Genomic DNA, 8,502 nt, shown 5'->3' on the forward strand with positions numbered 1-8,502 from the left:
TTCTACCAATAACTGAAATCAATTGGTTCATCCACCAATAACTGAAACCAGTTGGTTCTATCAATAACTGAAACCTGTTGGTTCATCCCTCAATAACTGAAACCAGTTGGTTTATCCATCAGTAACTGAAACCAACTGGTTCATCCTCCATTAACTGAAACCAGTTGATTCATCCATCAATAACTGAAACCAACTGGTTCATCCCCCATTAAATGAAATCTGGTGGTTCATCCCTCAATAACCGAAACCAGTTGGTTCATCCATCAATAACTGAAACCAGTTGGTGACTATCAAAACTGAACCCAATTGGTTCATCCCCCAAACTGAAACCCGTTGGTTCATCATCAATAACTGAAACCTGTTGGTTTATCCATCAATAAATGAAATCTGTGGTTCATCCCCAATAACTGAAACCAGTTGGTTCATCCATCAATAACTGAAACTAGTGGTCTATCAATAACTGAAACAAATGGTGGTTCATCCCCCAATAACCGAAACCAGTTGGTTCATCCATCAATAACTGAAACTAGTTTGGTCTATCAATAACTGAAACAAATTGGTTCATCCCCAATAACTGAAACCTGTTGGTTTAGCCATCAATAACTGAAACCAGTTGATTCTAACATTAACTGAAACCAATTGGTTCATCCACCAATAACTGAAACCAGTTGGTTCTATCAGTAACTGAAACCTGTTGGTTCATTCCCCGCAATAACTGAAACATGTTGGTTCATCCATCAATAACTGAAACCAGTTGCTTCATCCATCAATAACTGAAACCAGTTGCTTCATCCATCAATAACTGAAACCAGTTGGTTCTATCAATAACTGAAACCAGTGGGTTCATCCATCAATAACTGCAACCAGTTGGTTCATCCTTCAATAACTGAAACCAGTTGGTTCTATCAATAACTGAAACCAGTTGGTTCATCCTTCAATAACTGAAACCAGTTGGTTCATCCTTCAATAACTGAAACCAGTTGGTTCATCCATCAATAACTGAAGCCAGTTGGTTCTATCAATAACTGAAACCAATTGGTTCATCCACCAATAACTGAAACCCATTGGTTCTATCAATAACTGAAACCAATTGGTTCTATCAATAACTGAAACCAATTGGTTCTATCAATAACTAAAACCTGTTGGTTCATCCCCCAATAATTGAAACTGAAACCAGTTGGTTCATTGCTGAGCACCAGGTCAAGTAAACTAGTTCTTTCATCCCTCAATAATTGAAACTAGTTGGTTTAACCTACAATAACTTGTGAAATAAACCAGTTGGTTCATCCCTCAGTAACTGAAACTAATTGGTTCATCTCTCAGTAACTGAAACTAATTGGTTCATCCCTCAGTAACTGAAACTAATTGGTTCATCTCTCAGTAACTGAAACTAATTGGTTCATCCCTCAGTAACTGAAACTAATTGGTTCATCTCTCAGTAACAGGCCAAATCACACCATTTTGTTCATTTTGTTAAATTTAATAATAGAAATCAGTTTGTTCATCCATCAATAATTGTAAACCCATTGATTCATCCCTCAATAACTGAAACCAGTTTGTTCATCTCTGTAACAAGTCAAATGCAACCAGTTGGCTCATCCCTCAGTAACTGAAACCAGTTGATTCATCTCTGTAAAAAGTCAAATGAAACCAGGTGGGTCATTTCTCAATAACTAAAACTAGTTGGTTAATCTCAATAACAGGTCAAATAAAACCAGTTCCTCTGCCTGTAACATGTCAAATGAAGCCAGTTGACTCATGAACATGTCCACCGAAACTAACTTGTTCTTCTGTCAATAACATACATGTGTACTGCTGGTTCTGATCCCTTTGAAATACTTTTACAGATTTTTTTCACGAATATTGAGAGAATGTTCTACCTCCCGAATGCCTCAATCCTCCTTAACTTTAGCCTCAGGATGGAGACTCAATACAAATGTTTGTTTTTTGCGCTGAAGAGTCCTGTCGGCTGGGATGTGTAAGGATGAAGTGCTCCCATTTGCTGAATCAAACTTTGACATCCTTGATTATTCCTGCAGGATGCAGGACCTTGTACACGCACTTGGGATATCTTTCAGGAGAAGCTCCTCGCAAAGCGTGGAAGTAAACAACGCAGATTTTTCTTTTTCTTTTTAGAAGTTTATCTGGTTTTGCTTTTACCTTCTTTTCAAGCAAGATTATTTGTGGATTGACCTAGAACGAGTACTTTGATTTGCGATAATTGTTTATCTCTGTCTCTGTGTATATACAGTATACACACACACACACACACACACACACACTATATATATATATATATATATATATATATATATATATAAAGATCTTTTGAAGGTTATTCATTTTCTTTATTTCTAATTATTTTTCTTATTAGCAATATTATCGTTAGCATTATTGTTTTGCATTTGATGAATTGTACTTATAATTATTGATAATTAAGAGTCTGACACCTTTGTCCAATGAATTTATTATTATATTTTGTGTCATTTTGATATTCATTCCATTCTAAACATTATGAAACATTATTTCATTATAATAGAAAATCTTTAATCTTCTGTTAGATAAAATATTCTCGTAATTTTGTTATGTTTCTTGGCTGTAACATCATATTTATTGTAATTTTCTTTGTGAGTTTTGAATGAATTTCGAAGTCGCCCAATCCATTGAAATGAAAATATATTTTATATTAAAATTTAATTAATTTGATTTCGTAAATGGAGCGATATGTGTTGGTTAGTGTTTTAGATTCTTGATTCTTTAATAAATAAAGTTAAAAGACTTCAATTTCAATCTTACTTATTATTATTATTATTATTATTATTATTATTATTATTATTATTATTATTATATGTTGGAATTAAATTGTAATGTATATTGAGCTGAATTGCATTTAATATTTGTATAAGAATATTGTCATGAGCTGAAATTGAAAATAATATCATGGTAAAAAATTCATCAGACAATTTGTAAATTGGATGAACATGATATTACTCCTAAATTACTTTCACCCATTAGGTAAATTCTATACTTAGAAAGAAGAAATTCTCTTTAGATTGTTGGAAAAAAGATACGATTTTTTTTTATAGTAAGGGTTCTCACCACATCAAATCCATTTATATCACCACCATTAACGCCAGAGATTAACCGACCATAAGGCAGGAGATCGTTGAGAGTGAGACAGTTAATGGCTGGTTATGGAGGTTAGCGAGGCCGGAGTTACCTCACATATAATAGACTAAGAGTTAATTCCTTGGGATTCCACGCGAAAAAAAAAAATAAAAAACATTTCGTTAAGAGGTATACTGGCTTCAAAACTATGATCGACAATTTCTAAATGATTCGTTCGCATTGTGATTTTTCAGGAATGCTGGCTGAAACAAATTTCCCTTCCCAATACTTATCGCCACTGGTCTCAAAATGTTTAACCGAAAGTGTTTACCGATAGTTTTGAAGCAAGTGTACACGTATATTAAGGACTCTGGTTTGCATCGTTAGGAAAAATACAAATTACTTTTTAAATTTTGTATATTTCTTCAACTTTTCGGAACAGAGACCATGAATAGCATCTGTTATTTTGACCAACAAATGCGCCTTCTGGCCACAAAATACTTCACTTGAAATTTCGGGTCAGAATCTTTAAGTTATCTTTGGCGGGAGTTTAAAGGCATGGGGGCATACATCTGCCTGCCTGTGCCCTCACTTTGCCCATATTTCATGTGTTCCCTGTGTGTGTGTGCCCGAGGTATGGGAGATGGGTATTGGCGTAGGGGGGTCATTTGGGTTTGAAGGGTGTTCTGCCTTTCTTCTTTTTTGGAAGGGTGTCGGCTGTCATGCCACAGAGGGCGATCTCTGTGATGGATGAAGGTGGTGGAGCCATGCCCCTTGAACCTTACAGGCCAACACGCGCCTGCTGCAGTCCGTCTCAAGTTTACAGAAGAAAATCTCTCTCTCTCTCTCTCTCTCTCTCTCTCTCTCTCTCTCTCTCTCTCTCTCTCTCTGTTAACCGTCGAGTTTCCTTGGCTAAGGGTAATCGTGTTTACCAATGATTATTTGATAGGACTGCTTTTATTCAACAATTTTCTTCCTTAGTATTTGTGTAATTAGTAGTTACAGTTCTTTTTTATACATAATTCTAAAAGCTAAAATGCTGTATTATTTTGTAACTATAAATGGACACTGATAGTTTTGTAAATCTTTCTTCGGGGAACAATGTCTGTTTATTAATTTTGTGTTAAGATTTTTTTTTAATTTTGTCTCAGAAAACATCCTAATTATTGTTCTGTTGAATTGATCAAAAGTTGCTATTACAAAACTTTGGCCTTCTCCTTTAGGGAAACTGAGAAAATTACATTTGTAGATTTTAATCAGAATACTATATAGACATTATTTTTTGAAGTTTTTCAATATAATCTAGTTTATTTTATGGGAAAATTATATTTTTATCATTTTGTTAGATACCTGAATATCTAATATTCCATGTAGGTTGCTGCATCGGTCTTTAGGTTACCTGTCCCAGCACTGACCAGAGCTGACGCTATTGATTTTCGCTAATTAGTGATAACACTATTTCAGTATGCATATGATTATTTATTAGAATTTAGTGTTTTATTTTTTTGAAGGTTTTATAGTTTATACATTAAACATCAATTTAAATGTTACTGTTCTAAAAATATGTTAGTTTAATTGTTCATTACTTCTCTTGTATTTTATTTATTTCCTTGATTCCTTTCCTCACTAGCCTATTTATCACAGTTAGAGCCCTAGAGCTTATAGCATCTTGCTTTTCCAACTAGGGTTGTAGCTTTGCTAATAATAATAATAGTAATAATAATGATATGCTTGATTCATCATTATTTATCAGGTAACTTCACGTTAATGTATTCTTAAGAATAGCACACCTCACTTACGATTCAGGTTGACATGGCATCCTTCGAGGGTGGTCTCAAATGCAGGAATTGGTCTCTTTTTGGTCTCAAAGACCCGTATTGTATGCGATTTTATTGGTTCCCGAATATATTTTGTTAGAGGTGATTTGGTATTACCGTGTCACCATTTAAGAAGTGGTGTAATTTCAAATTAGATAAATCTCTCTCTCTCTCTCTCTCTCTCTCTCTCTCTCTCTCTCTCTCTCTCCTTATTCATAAGTGTTGGGAGTACACTAGCAGTTAAATCTTACTGTTATCCTTAGAAATCCTGTAATCTTTGATAGACGTTATAAGGGAATTATGTACTGGGTTGTTGGTTGATTGTTGCTGATGAGAGAGAGAGAGAGAGAGAGAGAGAGAGAGAGAGAGAGAGATACCAGTTACTTTGTCAAAATCTAAACCATTACAAATGTATTTAAAAACGAATTGTCCTCTTAAATTTAATCCTCATCCAACCACTCAAGTAATTAAACCTCTCTCTCTCTCTCTCTCTCTCTCTCTCTCTCTCTCTCTCTCTCTCTCTCTCTCTCTCTTAATACGTGATAACGACTCCGAATATCTTAAGGGCCACAGGTCAAATTCATTCTGATAATCTAATCCATGTATTTTTTTTTATCTTTTTGTATAACAGTCGGTAATGGCATTTGCTGGGTTATGTTGTTTTGCCCAAGTGTTTTCTTAATTTCTTTTGATGGGATAATAAGCTTCCTGAGAGCAATCATGTGGTTATTAACCCCCACTCCCGTCCCCCTTGGGGTTTTTTTTTTTTTTCCTTTTTTTCGTAGATTTCATTCTTAGGCTTCTTTTATGTAAATGATTCAATCTTCTTTTTAGAAATCTATTTCTGTAGTGTTACTATTTCTTGAGAGAGAGAGAGAGAGAGAGAGAGAGAGAGAGAGAGAGAGAGAGAGAGAGAGAGAGAGAGAGACTAGAATGGCATCTAATTTAAGACTAATTTTATTTTGGAATGATGTAGGAAAAGACATTAAAATATATAGATTGGTAATTAAAAATGAGTTCTTAAAGAGAACAAAGTGTCCACATCGTAGCATAACTAATGACGTCGATTCTTTTGTTTCGTCTTTTATTTGTTGATATTGTATATGTTTTCCCGTATATTTTTTGTTTTTTGTGCTGTGCGAAAATGTCTAAAAAGGAAAAATTATGAATAAATTCTTTCATTCTGTAAGTAATATTAATTTTGAGTCTTAATATGTAAAATTAAACACTTTTTTCCTTCTTTTTGTTCTTATCCATCTAATCTTTATCTTTTTTAAGGGGCGTAAGTGTCATGTCCTAATATGAAACTTGCATTGATATTAGCATATTTCTTCCATTATTTTGAGTTAGATAAATTTGTCTGTCTTTTTTCCCTCGTCTCTTTACATGAAAGGAATTGCTAAACGACGACATTGCATGTGAATTTATATAAGCTGCAGCATATTTTATCTGAATTAGTAGTCTTTGCATATATATTTATTAAAAACATATTCGTGAAGATTGTATATGACATACGATTTTTTATATCATCTCGTGAAATTGAATAACTCCCTCCTGTGTTATTTCTAATGGCGTGCGTGCAACTTCATCGCACCAGAAGGATAGAATATACTGTTGTCGTGGCTCTCTTGACTCACGTCCATCAGATACCGTCCTGTCCTAAAATTCTTCTTGGGGATAAAGCAACTACTGCTGAGAGCAAATTTGGCATTACGGAATGGACCTGACAACTTTTCCCAAAATTAGCGTGAATTCAACATTGAAGACTGTAGGAATCCATTCAGGGGCTCGAACGAACTTATTTACACACAATTATTATTATTATTATTATTATTATTATTATTATTATTATTATGATGATGATGATGATGATGATGATGATAATGATGATGTCCAAAAACGGCATTTTCCTTCGTTTTCTTCTTCCATGGTGAATTTGATATTATTGTGTTGAGAATTTAAATAATTGAAAAATTCGAGTGCGTCATTCTTTTGTTTAAAAATGATAAATGTGTCAGCCACACATCTATATAAAAAAGGCTTAAAACTTAAAGGACAATTTTCTAACCACTAAGTCTCGTGAAATCATGAGAAAATGTTGGACAAAGTAGCCGATATTGGATTTTTCATAGATAGTCTTTCTTTTTAGTTGTAATACTCTTTGTTAAGAATAAGAAAAATAATCTTGACCAGTAATGTTTAATATATCAATTCATTTAGATTTACTAAGGTTTCTAAAGTTGTTATTATCCTTGTACATTTTATTTGCTACGATTTCCATAACTTTCGATGTCAAAGCTTACCAAATAATGATTATTTTTTAGTTAAAACTTTTTCATAGTAGGAAAAATGCATATGAATTTTCCAAGGTATATTAATTCTTTGCCCATAAATTTTGCTAAATTAAAATTTGGTGTATTAATCGACGGTAACACCGATCTTAAAGGGATATTCTCTTTATGTACTTTTGGTAAACCATATAAAATACCAGGATTGCGACCAGAAGCATATAATTGTTTATACTCCTTATCTGTTATATGTTTACCTATTTTTAGATAACTTAGTAGTCTGTTAACATTATCTTCTAAGAGAGAATGTTTTTGAACGTATCTTTTTTACTTTATTCAAAATGCAATGGATTGTCAAGAATACTCATTTTTTTTCTACATAATTACTTTTATCATGATGGTAATACCTTACCTGGCTTGGAAAATATAATTTCTTTGTTTTCACTTAGGTTTAGTATATTTACATCATTTTTATAAAAAATGGTATTTGGATATCTTTCTTGTATTCCTCAAATATATTTAAAATATCTTGCATTTCCTTATAGACAACTTTATCAGAACAGCTATCGTTTTTAGTTTATTTACTTTCTTTGCAAATATTTTCATACTTACTTTCATTTTGATATGATCGGGTTTTGGTTTGAGACAATGGTCAAGTCCAAAGGATAAAAGATATTTTTCCCTTTTCTTTAGTTAGTAGTTAGAGAGGGTGTACACGAATTTATTGCCATCACACGATGATGGTTTATAGAAACCGTCCAGTTTAAAAAGTTTTTCATGAGTTAGACACACTTTGTTTTGGTTTTGGTTGCTTATAAATTTGTGTGTCCGAAGTGTAGGTCGGAATATGTGGGTAGTTCAACTAAACTGTTGTCTACCAGAACTTCTTCTTCTTCTTCTTCTTCTTCTTCTTCTTATTATTATTATTATTATATGATGATGATGATGATGATGATGATGATGGTGTTGGTGGTGATAATGATGATGATCAATATAAATATTTTCCACATCCCAGAAAAGTACCAAAAAAGGTACAACTTATATTTAGTCTCTATGCACGGTACGGAGTTAGGTATGATAGTTTTACCAAAGTACAATACGGTACAATTCAGGTACGGAAAAATGGGCAAAATTCTGTACCACACCTTAAGCTTAGATATATCACTAAACTATTACTAATGCATATTTGACCACTTCAGTAACCCCACATTCTGAGAGACCCTCTGATTTTAACTGCTTCCATTAGGCCGAGTAATTACTTGAGATATTTTTTTTCTAAATAAAGAAAA

The sequence above is a fragment of the Palaemon carinicauda genome, chromosome 12 (genome assembly GCF_036898095.1).
Source record: "Palaemon carinicauda isolate YSFRI2023 chromosome 12, ASM3689809v2, whole genome shotgun sequence".
Lineage (NCBI taxonomy): Eukaryota > Metazoa > Arthropoda > Malacostraca > Decapoda > Palaemonidae > Palaemon > Palaemon carinicauda.